Raw genomic sequence first — 18,877 nt, forward strand, 5'->3', positions numbered from 1 at the left:
ACACACAATAGCTTTGTTACCCTCTAGACCAAACATATACAAAGAGGGTTTCATCAAACCTCATGATTCATGGTGTTACTTACCTCAAAATGAAGATCTCAAGTTACCGGTCGTTATTCTGGCGACGGACAAGCAAGATGCAGCTCCGGAATCCAAGGGGAAACTTCCTACCTCTTTGCTCCCTCTTCTTTACTCCTCTCTCCCACTTTGTTAAAACCATAAATGAGGGAGAGAGAGAGAGAGAGAGAGAGAGAGAGAGTTATAAAGGATATTTATACCTTGGCTCATAAATATCTTGCAAGGCTTATTTGGTTTTGCCCATTTATGGACCAAAACACATTAACCGTGTCTTTGGGTGATGTAGCCAACATCTTTGGGCATACAAAACCTCATTACGATGGGGAGGTTGAAATGCACGTGCTCATCCAAGCCGGGCATGCTGGGGTCCATAAAACCCCAACAGGTGGGTCACACTGGTGGGTCTCGCACCTACCAATGACACCCACCAGTTGGCCAAACAAGTCAACCTTGCTGTATTTTGGAGGAAAACGGAGTCTTAACATGTACTTCATTGTCGCCACGTGTTGTGGATCAAGTTCCTATCATTCAAATACGATAACTTACCTTTTCTATTTATACATGGCCTTATGATATGTGCAAGACCACAAATTACGTGTGCGGGTCATCTGGAGTACTGGCCCCATCTCATTCGGCCACTCTGCATTTGATGTCACCCTTGCCATCATGTACCACAAAGCACCGGCATCAACCCATTCCGATTCAGACCCTACAAGACCAAACCGAACCAACCGGTTAATAAACCGGGGTTTAAAGAGCAGGGCTCTACATCTACCCCCCTCTTTAAAAATTTCATAGAAATTGAAGTTACCTGGTAGTCCAAAAAGATGAGGATATTTAGCCTGGATATCAGTTTTTTCTCTAAGGATGCTTCCTCAAGCGAATGATTGGCCCATCGCACCATTACAAAAGCAATGGATCGGTTGTGAAGAGTCTTAATCTTTCGGTCCAGGATTTCAGCAGGCTACTCCTCATAAGTCATATCTACCTCTAAGTACTCCGGTTCCACTGTAAGCACGTGTGATGGATCATGTACATACCGTTTCAGCATCAAAACATAAAACATATTCTGCACATTGCTGAAAGATGACGGAAAGGCCAACATATATGCTACTGGGCCAACCCGTTTTAAGATCTCAAACGGGCCAACATATCTTTGACTCATCTTGCCCTTCCTGTAAAACCTGTGTAAGCCCTAGGGGGGAGAGATTTTCAGAAATACTTTCTCCCCTTCCTGGAATTCAATGTCTTTTCTGCGGTTGTCCACATAGCTCTTTTGACAGGATTGGGTAGCTTTGATCTTCTTGCGAATCACATCAACTTTATCGCAGGTCATCTGTATCATTTGTGGCCCAAGCATTCGTCGCTCTTCTACATCATCCCAATATAAAGGAGTGAACCTTCAACCATGCAATGCCTCATATGGAGCCATTCTGATCGTTGATTGATAGCTGTTGTTATAAGTAAACTCCATAAGAGATATGTTTTCTTCCCAACAACCACTCATTTTCGTTACACATGCTCTAAGCATAACTTCTAGTATATTTATGGTTCGTTCAAATTGCCAGTCAGTCTGTGGATGAAAGGCAGTGCTTAGGTTCACCTGTGCTCCTATAGCATAATGGAGGCTCTTCCAGAATTTATATGTGAACCTTGGGTCTTTATCCGATACTATACTGATCGGTACTCCTTGTAAGCGAACAATATTTTTCATGTAAAGTTGTGCTAGCTTAACCATGGAGTAGGTAGTCTTGATTGAAATGAAATGGGTAGTTTTAGTAAGTCTGTCAACTATCAACCCAAATTGCATCCATTCCCTTGGGTGAACGGGGTAGCCTGGTGACAAAGTCCATAGTAATTATATCCCATTTCCATTCCGGTACTGGGAGTGGTTGAAGAGTATCATGTGCCCGATGTCACTCTGCCTTGACCTTCTGACACATAAGGCACTATGCAACATATAGGGCTACTATAATCTTCATCCTTGGCCACTAATAACTTTGCTTAAGATCTTTGTATATCTTAGTGCTTCTGGGGTGAAGCGTGTACTTAGAACTATGAGCTTCCTTAATTATCTTGTCTTGGATCCCCATGTCATTGGGTACACAAAATCTACCTCAAAACAATAGTGCTCCATCCTTGGCTATTGTGAAGTCAGGATCATCCATCCTATGCACTTGGATTTTAACTCAGATTTTCTGCAAGCCAGGATCCATAGGTTTTTTTATGATTATTTTCGTACCTGATGGATGGTTGCATCTATAAGGCTTCCAGAGATAGGGTTAGTTGCTTAATATCCTCTGACTGTTGATCAAGCTCTAAGGTAGATCCCTCATTCAAAATGATCTTATCTATTAACATGGCTTCTTGCTTAAGCCGTGGGCTGGTGGCCAAATAAGCAAGAGATACAGTTTGAGCCTTTCGGCTCAGTGCATCAGCCACTACATTAGCCTTACCTGGATGGTACTGTATATCATAGTCATAATCTTTCATGAGTTCTAGACATCTTCTCTATCTCATGTTTAGATCCCTCTAGGTGAAGAAGTACTTGAGACTTTTGTGATCATTGAATATCTCACACTTTTCCCCATACAAATAATGGCACCAGATCTTCAAGGCAAAGATAACTGCCACCAACTCTAGATCATGAGTGGGATAATTCTTCTCATATTATTTCAACTGTCTAGATTCATAGGCCACTACCTTGTCGTGTTGCATAAGAACGCAACCTAACCCAATTCTGGAGGCATCCGTGTAGACTATCATCCCACCAGTACCTTCTGATATCATCAGTACTAGGGCTGACACCAATCATTTCTTCAGTTCTTGAAAACTATCCTCACACTCCTTTGACCATTCAAATTCACTCCCTTCTTGGTCAACTTGGTCATTGGGGGGCAATTCGGGAAAAGTTCTCAATAAATAGCCGGTAGTAGCTCGCTAATCCCAAGAAACTTCTGATTTCGGTGGCATTCTTAGGAGTTTCCCATTCTATGACTGCTCTTACCTTCCCCGGGTCAACTTCGATCCCATTCTCAGACACAATGTGCCCTAGGAATCCAACTTGCTTCAACCAAAACTCATATTTGCTAAATTTTGCATATAACTGTTGTTCTCTCAATCTTTGAAGTACCATTCGCAAGTGTTGTGCATGCTCTTCTTCCGTTTTCGAGTATATAAAGATGTCATCAATAAAAATGATGACCCAATTATCAAGAACATCATAAAATACTTGATTCATCAGATCCATAAAGTCTCAGGTCATTTGGTTAACCCAAAAGATAGGACTAGGAATTCATAATGACCATATCGGGTCCTAAAAGCCATCTTTGGTATATCACTGTTCTTTATCCTGAGCTGGTAATAAACGAATCTGTGGTCGATCTTGGAAAACACTTTAGCAACTTGCAACTAGTCAAAAAGGTCATCTATGCATGGCAACGGATACCGATTCTTAATGGTTAATTTGTTCAATTCCCGATAATCGATGCACATACGCAAACTTCCATCTTTCTTCTTGACAAACAGAACTGGGGCACCCCAAGGAGATACACCTGGGTGTATGAACCCTTTCTCTAATAGATCCTACAACTGAGTTTGTAGCTCCTTTAATATAGGTGGTGCCATTCTGTACGGAGCTTTAGACACTAATGCCGCTCTGGGAATCAAATCAATGGCAAACTCTAACTCCTTGTCGGGCGAAAGCTGGGTTAGATCATTTGGGAAGACGTCAAGAAATTCCTTGACTACATTCAATTCCTCTAATGGTGTGACCTTTGCTTCTACATCTTGTACTGAAGCTAGGTAGCCAGACATCCGCCTTCCAATAACTTTACTGCCTGTAATGCAGAGATAAGAATCTTTCTAGGTCATCTTATCTTATTCACTTGATACATAAGCTCTTTGCCATCATCACTCACCACTTTAATTTGCCTTTCAGTCCAGATGAGTAGACAACCAATCCATGCCCAATATGACATCAAAATTTTTCATGTTAAATTTGATAAGTTGGGCATCCAGCTTCTTCCCATCTATTTCAACCGAACATGGCCCGTACACTTCATTTAATTGTGTTACCTTACCCGTAGGTGTGCTAACGATCAATTTGCTTTCTAAAGCTTTAGGTGTCACACCAATCTTACTAGCAAACCTTTTTATATATAAAAGAATGTGATGCACCAGAATCAAATATTACATAAGCTAGTATTCTTGAGATAGATAGGGTACCTACTATAACATCAGGGCTTGCCTCAACTTCTTCAGCTGACAATGTATACATTCTCCCTTGAGGTGGACCACCATGAATTAAGACGGGTCTAGGAATAGGAGGCTGATTCTACACCACATCTGGCTTGTATGGGCAATTCCTCACAAACTGCCCAAGTGAGCGACAAACATAACACTTGTTCTGAGAGGCTAGCACCAATACTGGTGCCCTCTGTATCTAGCCCTGTGTAGTAGGAGGAAGAGGTGGCCGTGGAGCCACAGGCATCGTGCTAGTGTTCAGGCAGAAAGAGGTAGTACCCAGTCTACTGGCTGGTCGGGGCATGTACGCAGGTGATCTATAAGGTTGCTGATATGATGGACCATAGTTATATAGCCCGTGGTAGCTCTTGTTTGGGTTGCTTAAATCTGTATAGGGATTGAATCTCTTTCAAAGTCCAGGTGTAGTGGAGGACTGTCCCTTCTGCTTGTCTTCTATAGTCTTGGCCTTCTGGACAATTTGAGCAAAATCAGTCAAATCCATGGCCCCCAAGATAGTTCCAATGGATACCTTTAGCCCTTTCAGAAATTTCTTTGCCTTTTCCTCAACTATTTTCATGTGTGGAGGGGTAAAGTAGAATAGTTCCTCAAACTGTTGCTAGTACTCAAGGACCGACTTGTTTCCCTAAGTCAAAGATGAGAATTTAGTCACCTTTCGATCTCTGAAGCTTGAGGGATAATAATTTGATAGGAACATTTCCTTGAACTGTTCCCATGTTGGTTCCGGATGGGTTGCTAACAAGATAGGCTTAGTAGCCTTCCACCATGAATCAACTTCAGTTCTTAACTGTAACCCAGCACAGATGAGTTTCTGAGGTTCTATGCATTCTACCACCTCAAATATCTTCTCTAATTCTTAGATCCATTGATCCGGCTCTAATGGATCACTCACCAACTTGGTGAAGATAGGTGGTAAGTGCCTCTTAAATGATTCCCCCTACCTTGCAGTAGTGGCGACCGGTGGATAGTATGGAGGATATACCGGATAATACTGGTACGGGAGAGGCACCATATATGGAGGAGTGCCATAAGGAGGAAACCATGGAGTAACGCCAGGTGGAGTACCTCCAGGTTGATCCTGTGGTGGTGCTGCAGGTAAAGCACTCCCTTATGTCACAGCAGGTGGTGTTCGAGGAGAAGCACCCCCCGACTGTACTCCAACACCGAGTTCAATAGAAGGATCCTGTGGGAAGGGTACCCCATGAGGATGTTGACCCATGTACATAGGGTGCAACTGTTGTTGTATAGCATTCATAAATGTTGTTGTTGTTGAAGTAACTGTTGCTGGAAGGTCTGTTGCAACTATTGGATAAGAACCGCAACATCTTTGGGAGTAACATCAAGAGGAGGATCCATAATTTCCCGGGTAGGTGAGCCCTCAACTATATCTTCTTGTCTAGGACTCTCCTATGGTCGAGGTTCCCGAGGGTTAGGTGGTCGTCCAATAGGACAGGAACCACGCGGGGCCCCTCTGCATTGCTACTGGATCTAGTACATACCATAATGCTTTGTACTTGGATTGCATCAAAATTTCGTATAATTAAGTGCTACATTTATTTCATGTAAGCACAAGATGATCACACTTATGTCCCCTATCACGCATTCGTAGTGTAGTTCATCATTATAGCACGCATTCCAACATTGAGTTCTATATTGTATCACAATTATTTCCTCACAAGCATGTATGGAAATTTATCTCATATTAGCTAATAATTTGCATAAAAGTGGGCTATACAGGGGTAAAAATAAAATCCCATAAAATTTGAAATTTCGGGCCAAAATTTACACACCGGCATGTCGTACCAGTGGGTGGGTCATTTTCATGACCTGCCGGTCTTGTCGCGAGTTCTGTTTTTAAGACAGAAAACCCCTTATTTTCAAAAACTCTTCATTTCCCTCTTCTTTCTCTCTTCTCTAAATTGCCCCAAGCACCCAAGGAACATCGAAGGAGCCATTTGCAAGCCTTGACCACACTTCTTCCTTGGATCTACAGTCTCTACATCTCATTATCAACATCAAGTAAGTAGATTTTCCTTTCTTCACTTTGGGATTTCGGTTTCTTTTGCTCATTAACCTCAAAATCCCCTTTTCTCTTGATTTTCTTTAACTAAAATCAAATGTAGTATGTGTGCATGATACTTATCTCATGAATCTCTACATTAATCATTCATATATGCCATATCCATGATTTGATAACCATATTTCCCCAAAACCTTTACTGTTTTAGGGTTCTCTCTTTTTCTCTTTTCTCCCTTCCGTATATATGATTGAATGAGTCTACCCATCCACATTTGATTGCACATTGGTGGTAGAATTGATACATTTTACATGTGCATCATTTTCTCAATTTAGTATGAAATTTTCCCCCATTTTCTAGGTTAGTATCTATAAGAAATTTGGGGCATTCACTTGTTTGGCCTCAATATGTCAAATTACATCTATTTCCATGGAATTGAACCTTTTCTCAAATGTTGGTGCTAAAGATTTCCTCAATGTTTTGGGTATGCAATGGTTTATGCTCTTTTATTCATAATTTCCCCCTTTTCTACCATTGAGGAAACCAATCAATTGTTTGCATTGTTGCTAATTTGGCAAATCATGTTTCTATACTTCAACATATATATGCTCCCATCACTTGCCCTTATCAATGCGTTGCATCAAGCATTGAAATTTTCTATGATATTCATTTATCCGCATATGGTCTTCGCCATTAGTCACTCCCATGAATTTCCATTATGTCATTGTTTTTCCAATATTGCCTAGTATAGGTGCATCATTTTCATCATTCCTATCCTGGGGTCATATTGCTTTGTTTCCTTTTGTTCTCCCTTTTACTTTACTTTATCCTCTTAGCATTTTGTTATTTTTCTTACACGCTCTTTTTTATCTGTTACAGGATGTCTTCACACAAAGGCAAGAGAGCAGCCTCTTCATCTAGAAGTGGGCATTCCTCTAGTAGGAGAAGGAGGGGTTCCTCTTTAAATTCCTCAGCTTCCCGAGCTCGACCCACACGAGACTTATCCGAGGAGCTCGAGGATTATGATGAGTATGTATTTCACAATCTTAAGGCTGCACGCTCTTAGGTTGAGTTCTCTAAGAGGTCTATTTCATTTGAGAAATCCGTGGTGGTGGAGGACTTTGTTCAGGTTCGGTTACTCGAGAAATTCACTGCCCTTGGTTGGAAATCTATGCTCACTTTCAATCAGCGTGGCTACCCCAATCTCGTGAAGTTATTCTACTACAACTTGGAGGTGGTGTATGATGGTAGGGTGTACACTATCACCAGTCGGGTGAAGGGCCAGAACATTAGGCTTCTGATTGATCTGTTGGCAGAGATCCTGGGCATCTCATTAGAGGGCACATGGTATTATTGTCCTTCCAGGGGTAGGGCCTTGGGTCCTCACATGAGCGAAAACTTCCAGAAGCACATCTACCAGACCATTTGTGGTAGCGAGACCCAACCTGAGCCTGAGACAATCTTCCACCCTGAGGTCAAAGTTTTCAGTAGACTGGCTCAGTTCAACCTGGTTCCCCTTGCTGGGCATCAGAACCAAGTGAATTTCATGGCGGCCTACGTGGCCTACTGCCTTTACACCGCACTAGATGGTCCACCACGCCTTTGCCTTCCATACGTGATTATAAAGAAGATAGAGCATCATACAGCCCATCCAGCTGATGGTAACTACCCTTACTCTAGGTCACTCACTAAGATCTTTGAGTATTTCCATGTGGACATGGAGGGTGAGGTGGGTAGTGCTCCCGCAGATCGTTTTTCCTGGGGCATCTTACACAAGATGGAGTTGTGCCATCTGATGGAGCCAGTGGTGGGAGGGTAGCCTAGGAGGAGGGTGGTGATGATGAGGAGGACGATGATGACTATATCCCCAAGGAGGAGGATATATGTGGACACAGAGATGGAGGATAAGGTTCCCCTTAGATCATTTTCACCGTATTCAAGTAAAGGGTTTGATTTCTAGAGTACGATGACCAATTTGAAGGCACTTCAGGAGGGTCCGGAGAAGATCCTGACAGGGCAAGCAGTGATGAAAGAAACTCAGACGAGCATGATCATAGACATCGACAATGTAAACCATAGTTTGGAAGTAGCTGCTACGAACATGGCACAGAGTCTCAGGCATATACAAGATAGCGTGGACATGGTGAATCATCGATTCGATTACTATGATCGCCGCTTGGGTATTAACTCAAGAGAGCAGGTGGAGGAGGTCATTGACTTGGATGACATTGATGATGAGGATTGATGACATCATTGTCTTTCTTCATTTTTCATTTTTCATTTATGATTTGAGATTAGAAATTCTTTCTTTCTTCCTTCTCTTATGGATTGTAACTTTGGGAACTTTGTCTTCTTTTCTTCTTTTCCTATCTATTCTCTTGCCTAAATTGTTGGAACAGTTCTCTAATGTGTAAAGAACTCTTGGTGTAATTATGTGATAATTCTCTCTAATATGTGGAATGTTTATGATATTATAAATTATTGTTTGTTGTGCGCACTTTTGGTATCCCTAACATATGAATATATCATGGCAAATTTTTAAAGTTTTCTGCCCTCTTAGAATTTTATTGAAGTCTTTTATACTTTTTCCCCAACCCCTTGTCTAAGTTTGGGTTTCTAAGAATTTAGATTTGTAAGTTGTGCGTGATTAGAGCATCGTTGCTCTGATACTACCGTTGTCATGCCCCGTTCACATATAATCAGATCGGTGACTGGGTTCCCTCCGGGTAACCCAAAAACCACCAGGATCATCTGATACGGTAACCGTAGCACAGCAAGCCACAAGTGATCAATGAAATGTAATAACATAATACAACGAAAGTCTTATCATCGTTAATAATCTGTAATTCCCACATACTCTTGATACCCAAATTGTTATACATAAAATATTTACATGTGGGCCCATAGGCATGATAATTACACAAGAAACAACAATTTAAATATCGAGAACACAAAAGGGGAATATATTAAAAGAATTAAAAATACAGCAACCGAATCTATCACTGTTGCCTAGCAACCTTCACCATGTTCAAATTCTTAGGGGACCCACCAATCCCCCATTGGGGTTTCATCAGTGGGACCTGACACGGGCTCCTCTACTGAATAGCCTACAAGATCATCAAAAAAGGTGTGGGGTGAGCTCACTAGCTCAGTAAATCAAAAGAAAGACACACATAAGCAAATGCAATTCAAATGAATACTATCTGCGTGCAATTCATTTTAATCCTAGTCTACCTAAACAATCATTCTAGGTTATAGGTAACATGTTACTCGCAACCACAGTGAGCATATGCCCCAGGGTTCGAGACGCGTTCTCCATCCCACGATACGCACATAGGATTGTCAGAGATTTCCCACCATGAGCACTCTGAAAAGTAAATTATGACCGAATCATAGCAGAAATGTAAATCGTGGCTGAACACAGCAAAAAAGTAAATCGTGGCCGAACAACAACAGAAAAGTAAATCGTGGCTAAACCACAACAGAAATTAAAAGCAGTACAATTGGCCCTCTTAATATATCACCAAGGTTTCTAACTGTCCTAATGATCAGCCATGCGTACTTCTAACCACCACGGTGGTCCGTGACTGACACTTCCCACTAGTGATAACCCAATACATAAACCCCTATTGGGAAGGGTCGTAGAACGAGAGTTTATCAAATCCTAACCACATGCTCCTACATGAGGTAGTACAACTGCATAGTCCTTTATGTCCCATTCCACTGTGGACCAATACATTTGTTTTCAAGCTGACTATGGCATCTATTCTAGAAAATCCCACGCATGTTCGGCAAACCAACATCATATACATCACATGATAAATTCATTCCAAGATGCAACATATAACAATGCATATAGAATTTAAAATATAACATGTTCAGTTCTAAATGCATCATTCATTCATCAACCATATACATGAGAATGATAATCGGAATGTCAATATAGTTCATGAGTGCAAAGGATGCCAAAAACATTCCACAAATTAAGAATCAAAGTCCTCTCCCCACTAGAGTGAGAGGATGAGTTTCTTGAATCCTAGCATAGATAAAGGATTTAGAAATACGTATAAATCAGGACCATAAACGACGTAGGATATGGTCACTATGCAAATAATAGCGTAAGGAAGGTAGTTGGCGAATTTGGATTCAATCGGAGCTCATTTGAGCTACTAGTAGGTCATACATGTGGGTCAGGGAACCCACCAGTGAAATCGGTAAGACTGATGGGTCAAAGACCCATTGGTCTTACTCGTTGGTAGAACCAGATGTTCAGGAATGGCTGGTAGGTCTTCACCGGCGGGTGCTTGACCCACCGATCACACCCGCCTGTAGAACCCGAGGGCTCAGGTGTGACTGGCAGGTCTTCACCAGCGGGTCAGGCACCCACCGGTCTTACGCGCCAGTTCTCTCGGACTCTGCTATTTTTCTTCCTTCTTCCATTCCAATAGTTGGAACACCAATGAGGTGATACCCACTTCATTTCCCACACATTCTAAGCTTCACCTACTTGATTGTACTATAGATCTAAAACAACAACAAGATTTGGGAGAAGAAATCATACCTTGTAAAAACCCCAAATCTTGAAACCCTTTTCCCCAAACTCAAATGCCACTTCAAAAACCTCCAATCTTTGTTGCTCTCCTCAAATACTTCAACGAAAATCACACAAAATGGATATGTTATCCTTGAGACCAAACATATACAAAGAGGATTTCATCAAACCTCAAGATTCATGGTGTTACTTACCTCAAAATGAAGATCTCTAGTCATCTATCGTTATTCCAACGATGGACAAGCAAGATGCAGCTCCGTAATCCAAGGGGAAACTTCCTTCCTCTTTTCTCCCTCTTCTTTACTCCTTTCTCTCACTTTGCTAAAAACCATAAATGAGGGAGAGAGAAAGTTATAAAGGCTATTTATACCTTGGCTCATAAATATCTTGTAATGCCTGTTTGGTTTTGCCCATTTATGGACCAAAACACATTAATCGCGTTTCTGAGCGATGTAGCCGACATTTTTGGGTATATAAGACCTCATTACAACGAGGAGGTCAAAATGCACATTCTCATCCATGTTAGGCATGCTGGGGTCCACAAAACCCCAATAGGTGGGTCACACTTGTGGGTCTCGCACCTACCAATGACACCCACCAGTTGGCTAAACAAGCCAACTTTGCTGTATTTTGGAGGAAAATGGAGTCTTAACATGTACTTCATTGTTGACACATGTTGTGGCACAAGTTCCTATCATTCAAATATGATAACTTACCTTTCCTTTTCATATATGGCCTTATGATATGTGCAAGACCACGGATTAGGTGTGCGGGTCATCTCGAGTACCGGCTCCATCTCATCCGGCCACCCTGCATTTGACGTCACCCTTGCCTTCATGTACCACAAAGCACCGGCATCAACCCATTTCGGTTCAGACCCTACAAGACCAAATCAAACCAACCGATCAATAAACCAGGGTTTAAAGAGCAGGGCTCTACAGAGGGACTCTGATCATGCAGAATAAAGGGAATTGGGGGCTGATTCACATCGTTCTTGCATCAAAGTGTAGTGTCCGGCTCAAGGGGACAAACAATACTATTACAGTCATACCCCATTCACATAGAACCGGACCGGTGACTGGATTACCTCCGAGTAGCTCAAGAATCACCAGGATCATCTGTTGCAGTAAACCACCACACAGCAAGCGATGTAATATATGGGAGTATAATTAAATAATTTAACGGAAGACTTATCACCTATATTTGTCAATTCCCCATGACTCTTGATACCTAAGTTGTTATTCATATATATATATATATATGTGGGCCCGTAGGCATGATAATTACACAAGAAGATAACAATTTAAATATCTAGAGCACAAAAGGGGAAAATAGCAAAAGAATAAAAAAGGTGATGATGGGTAATCACTACTGTTGCCCTGTAACATAGCCCTCACACATGCACCTAGCACTGTGCCCGAAACCTTCCGGAACTCACCAATCCTCTACCGAAAACTCAATCTTGCTCCTCAATGGGAAAACCTGTAAAATCATCTAAAAAGGTTTATATACAAGGGGTGAGCTCACTTGCTCAGTAAATGAAAAGAAAGACACAAACAAGCAACCACATGTCAAATGATCTTATATGCATGCAATTTATTTTAAGCCTAATCGCCTAGGAAACAAAGCTAAGCTAAGTCATAGGTTACATGCTACTCACAACCATAGTGTATGTATGCCCCGGGTACGAGACGCGTTCTCCATCCCGTGATACACCCATAGGGTTGTTAGAGGGCTGACCACGAGTACTTGAAAAAGTAAATCGTGGTTGTACCACAGCATAAAAGTAAATCATGGTCGAACCACAACATAAGATTAAATCATGGCCGACCTACAACAGAAAATAAATGTAGTATACTCGGCCCTCTGAATATATCACCAAGGTTTCCAACTGTCCTCATGATTAGTCAGGCATACTTCTAACCACCACAGCGGTCCACAATCGATGTTTCCCCTGGTGATAACCCAACTCCTAGACCCCTTTTGGGATGGGTCGTACACGAGGGAATGTCAACCTAAACCCAATGCATCTATATAAGATAGTACGACTACATAGTGCATCCGCGTCCCATTCCACAGCACACTAATGCATTTGTTTCCAAGCCGACTATGGCGTCTAATCTAGAAATTCATCACATATCCAACAATTCATCACCATTCAATATTTGAGATAATCCATACTCATAATTCAAAGAAAGTAACAAGTATTTAAAATTTCAAAGATACATTATAACGATTCATAAATGTATCCTGCAGTAAATGAGGCATATACATGAAGATGGCATTCATAAATGGCAAGATGATGTATATAATGAAAATGATGCAATAAACACTCCAAAATAAAATCAATGTCCCCTTCCCACTTACCTATTCAGGTACAAGATGTGCACACTCGGTATGACTGAGATCCGACGTGCAAAAACAACACATAGACTCTCTCTTAATAACTCTTTGATTTGACCAAACAAGAGGGTTTCACAAGATTCAAGGGATTTTACACTTAGCTACCTCAAATTGTAGCTCTCAAGGTTCTAATCACCTTCCCCCACACTTTCTTCCCTTCTCTTCCTTCTTCTTCTTCTTCCTCCTCCTTACTCCTCTCCACCAACCTTGCTGAACAATTAATGGGAAGAGTAAATGCTATTTATAGTTGGGTCATAAATATCTATTAGGGTGTGTTTGGGTTTGATACCCTATGGCCTGAATCGCATTAAACTGCGATACCGAGCAAAGTAGCTAGAAATACCTGGCATACATAACTCCATTACGACGAGAAACTTGAGATCACCCAAGTTGGGCTTTCTGGGGGCCACATTTCCCCTACAGGTGCGTCACACGGGAGGGTTGTACCCACCTGTGACTACCCACCTACTGGCCAAAACATGGCCAACCTTGCTAAATTTCGGTGGGAATCAGTTCTTAACACATATTTCACTCCCAACACTTGTCGTGAACCAAATTCTCGTCATCTAATATGACAACATACCTTCCCTACTCGTACATAGCCTTTAATATGTGCAAAGGCATGGCTTATGCATGCAAACCACATTGGGCACTGGGTCGAATTTGTCCCACCACCCTGCATTCGAAGTCACCCTTGCCGTCATATACCATAAGGCACCTGGATCAACCCTTGTCGGTTCGGACACTGTATGAACAAATCGAGCCAACCGGATAATAAACTGGGTTTAGAAAGCAATGTACTACATTTACACCCCCTTTTTAAAAAATTTATCCTTGAAATTGAAGTACCTAGTAGTCCGAATAGATGAGGGTATTTAGACTGGATTTCATCTTCTTTCCCCCAGGATGCCTCCTCAAGTGAGTGGTTAGCCCATCGCACCTTTACAAAAGCAATGGACTGGTTACAAAGGGTTTTCATCTTTCAATCCAGGATTTTAGTGGGCTACTCTTCATAAGTCGTATCAATCTCCAAGTATTCTGGTTCCACGGCTAGCACATACGATTTATCATGGATGTACCGCTTCAACATTGAAAAATGAAATACACTATGAACGTTGCTGAGTGAGGGCGGAATAGCCAGCATGTACGCTATAGAGCTAACCTGCTTCAAAATCTCAAACGGGCCTATATATCTCAGACTCAACTTGCCCTTCCTGTGGAACCTATGTAAACCCTTGGTAGGAGAGATTTTAAGAAATACCTTCTCCCCTGCCTGAAATTCAATGTCTTTTCTGTGGTTGTTTGTATAGCTCTTTCGATGAAACTGAGCCGCCTTAATCTTCTCCCGAATGACATCAACCTTATCACACTTCATCTGTATCATCTCTGGTCCAAGCATTCGGCATTTGCCCACATCATCCCAATATAAGGGTGTCCTGCATCTCCTGCTATACAATGCCTCATATGGAGCCACTCCAATTGTGGCTTGATAGCTATTATCATAAGCAAACTCCATAAGAGGCATGTTTTCCTCCCAGCTACCACTCATTTCCATCGCACAGGCCCTGAGCATATCCTCTAGTATTTTTATGGTTTGTTCGGATTGCCCATCAGTCTGTGGGTGGAAAGTTGTACTTAGGTTCACCTGTGTTCCCATGGCATTCTAGAGGCTCTTCCAGAATTTAGATGTGAACCTTGGGTCTCTGTATGATACAATACTCACCGGCAACCCATGCAAGTGAATTACATTATCTATGTAAAGTTTTGCCAACTTGTCCATGGAATAGGTAGTCTTGATTGGAATGAAAAGAGCGGTCTTGGTAAGCTTGTCAAATATCACCCAGATTGAATCCATCCCCTTGGGTGTACGAGGTAGCCCAGTGACGAAGTCCATGGTAATCATATCCCACTTCCACTCTGGTACTGGGAGGGGCTGAAGAGTGCCATATGGTCGATGTTGCTCCGCCTTGACCTTCTGACATGTTAGACACTGTGCTACATATAGGGCCACAGTAATCTTCATCCCTAGCCAGTAACTTTGTTTAAGGTCCTCGTACATCTTTGTGCTTTCGGGGTGAAGTGTGTACTCTGAGTTGTGTACCTCCTTTACTATCTTGTCCTATATCACCAAGTCATTGGGCACACACAACCTACCCCAAAACAATAGTGCTCCATCACTGGCTATTGTGAAGTCAGGATCATCCACCATTTGCTCTTGAATCTTAATTCTGATCTTCTGCAACTCAGGATCCAAGGTTAGTTTCATGATCACCTCCTACCTGATAGATGGTTGTACCTACAGGACTACTAGAGATAGAGTTAGTTGCTTAATACTACCCGATTGATGATCGAGCTCCAAGGTCGCTCCTTCATTTAAAAGGAATTCATCCATCAATATTACTTCTTGCTTAAGTTGTAGGTTGGTGGCTATGTATGTAAGTGATACAGTCTGAGCTTTACGACTCAATGCATTCACCACCACGTTAGCTTTACTTGGATAGTACTGGATGTCGCATTCATAATCTTTCATAAGCTCTAGCCATCTCCTCTGCCCCATGTTCAAATCCCTTTGGGTGAAGAAGTTCTTAAGACTTTTGTGATTGCTAAATATCTCGCACTTCTCCCTATATAAATAATGGTGCCAGATCTTCAAGGCAAAGATGACTATTGCTAGCTCCAAATCATAGGTGGGTTAGTTCTTCTCATACTCCTTCAATTGCCTGGATGTATACACCACCACCTTACCATGTTGCATGAGAACACAACCTAATCCAATCTTGGAGGCATCAGTATAGACCGTCATTCCACACATGCCTTTAGGAATCATTAATATAAGGGTTGACACCAATCGACTCTTCAACTCCTGGAAACTATTTTCACACACCCTAGACCATTCAAACTTCATGCCCTTTTTCATCAAGTTGGTCATTGGTGCAATGATTCAAGAGAAGTTCTTGATGAAGTGCCGGTAGTAGCCCGCTAACCCCAAGAAGCTTCTAATCTCTATCGCATTCTTGGGTGTTCCCCACTCCACTACCGCTTTTACCTTACCCGAGTCTACTTCAATTCCATTCGCATACACTATGTGTCCTAGGAATCCAATATGCTTGAGCCAAAACTCACACTTGCTGAATTTTGCGTACAACTACTATTCTCTCAACCTTTGAAGTATCAACCTCAAGTTTAGCACATGCTCCTCTTCAATCTTTGAGTAGATCAAAATGTCATCGATAAAAACAATGATCCACTTATAAAAAACATCATGAAATACTTGGTTCATTAGATCTATAAAGGTTGTCGGTGCATTGGCTAACCCAAAAGAAAGCACTAAGAATTCGTAGTGACCATACCGAGTCCTAAAGGTTGTCTTAGGTATGTCGCTGCTTTTTATTTTGAGCTGATTATAGCCAGATCTGAGATCAATCTTTGAGAATACCTTAGCACCTTGCAGTTGATCAAAGAGGTCATTGATGCGTGGCAATGGATACTAGTTCTTGATGGTTAGTTTATTCAATTCTCGGTAATCGATGCATATACGCAGACTCCCATCTTTTTTCTTAACAAATAGAACTGGAGCACCCTAAGGAGAAACACTCGGGCATATAAATCCATTTTTCAAAAAGTCTTGCAACTGTATCTGCGACTCCTTTAACTCAGGTAGTGCCATTCTATATGGAGCTTTAGACATTGGGGCTGCTCTAAGAACCAAATCAATAGCAAACTCCAATTCTCTGTCAGGCGGTAGCCGGGTTAGATCATTTGGAAACACATCTGGAAACTCCATAACTACCTCCAATTCCTCTAATGGTGTGACCTTCACTTCCACATCTTATACTGATGCTACGTTGCCTTGACATCCGCCTTCCAGTAATTTCACTGCCTGCAAGGCAGAGATGAGAACATATCTAGGTCACTTCACCCTATTTGCGTGATACAATAGCTCCTCTCCTTGATCACTCACCACCTTAATTTGTTTCTCGGCACACATCACATTTGCCCGATGAGCTGACAACCAGTCCATGCCCAGTATGATATCGAAATTCTGCATGTTAAATTTGACAAGCTAGGCATCCAGCTTCTTTCCACCAATTTCAATTGAGCATGGCCCATACACTTCATTCAACTATGCTACCTTGCCTGTTGGTGTACTAACAATCAACTTGCACTCTAGAGCCTTGGCTGATATATCAATCTTCCTTGTAAATCTTTTAGATACAAATGAATTCGATGCTCCAGAGTTAAATAATACATAAGCTGGTATTCCTGAGATAGATAGGACATATGCTACCACATCAGGGCTAGCGTCAACCTCCTCAATTGATAATGCTTACATCCTTCCTTGAGGTTGGTCCCCTTGAGCCAATGCAGATCTATAAGCATGGGGCTGATTCCGTAAAGCAGCGAGTTTGTACAGGCAATCCTTGGCAAAGTGTCCAACTGCATGACAGACATAACAACGGTTTTGAGATGTTTGCATTGGTACTACGGCTTGCTGTGTCTGTCCTGGTGTAGTTGAGGGATGAGGAGGCCTCGGGGCTATAGGCACCATACTAGTATTTGGGCGAAAAGATGCGGTACTTGATCCACTAGCTGATCGAGATAGATTACCCGATGACCTGTACTACTACTGATACGATGGACCATAATTATATAGCCCATGAAAACTCTTATTTGGGTTACCCGAATCCGCATATGGATTAAACCTCTTCCAAAGCCCCAGTGTAGTGGAAGACTCTCCCTTCTGCTTGTCCTCCATGGTCTTGGCCTTCTGTACTATTTGAGCATAATCTATCAAATCCATAGCCTCCAACACTAAACCGATGGACACCTTCAATCCCTTCAAAAATTTCCTAGCTTTCTCCTCAGTTGCTTTCATGTGTCGAGGAGCAAAATAAAATAAATCCACGAATTGTTATTGGTACTTAAGGATAGACTTGTTCCCCTTAGTCAATGCCATGAACTCTACCTCCTTGCTGTCTCTGAAACTAATGTGGTAGTAGTTTGATAAAACCAACTCCTTCAATTGTTCCCAAGTTGGTTCCGGGTGGGTTGTCGTCAAGATGAGCTTGGAAGCTTTCCACCATAAGTTTACTTCATTCTTCAATTGCAAGCCTGTGCAGATAAGTTTCTGAGCCTCTGTGCATTCCACGACTTTAAATATTTTCTCCATCTCTTGGATCCATGAATCCAGCTCCAAGGGATCACTACCCACTTTTGTGAAGATAGGTGGTAAGTGCTTCTTAAAAGATTCAATCACCTTTACTGTAGTGGTTGCCAGTGGATAATATGACGGATAGAACGGATATGGCGGAGGCATCATATATGGAATAGTTCCGAACGGTAAAAACCATGGTGTCACCACAGGAGGTCTACCCCCTGGTGGATCTTGTGGTGGTACCCTAGGAGGTGTACCCACCAGTGTATCTAGGGGTGGTGCCCTAGGAGGTGTACCCCCCAGTAGAGCTCTGACACCCGGCACAACGGGTAGATCTTGTGGAAAAGTCACCACATGGGGATGATGACCAAGCTGCGTAGGGTTCAATGGTTGATGCACAACATTCATG

The sequence above is a fragment of the Macadamia integrifolia genome, chromosome 6, assembly GCF_013358625.1.
Source record: "Macadamia integrifolia cultivar HAES 741 chromosome 6, SCU_Mint_v3, whole genome shotgun sequence".
NCBI lineage: Eukaryota > Viridiplantae > Streptophyta > Magnoliopsida > Proteales > Proteaceae > Macadamia > Macadamia integrifolia.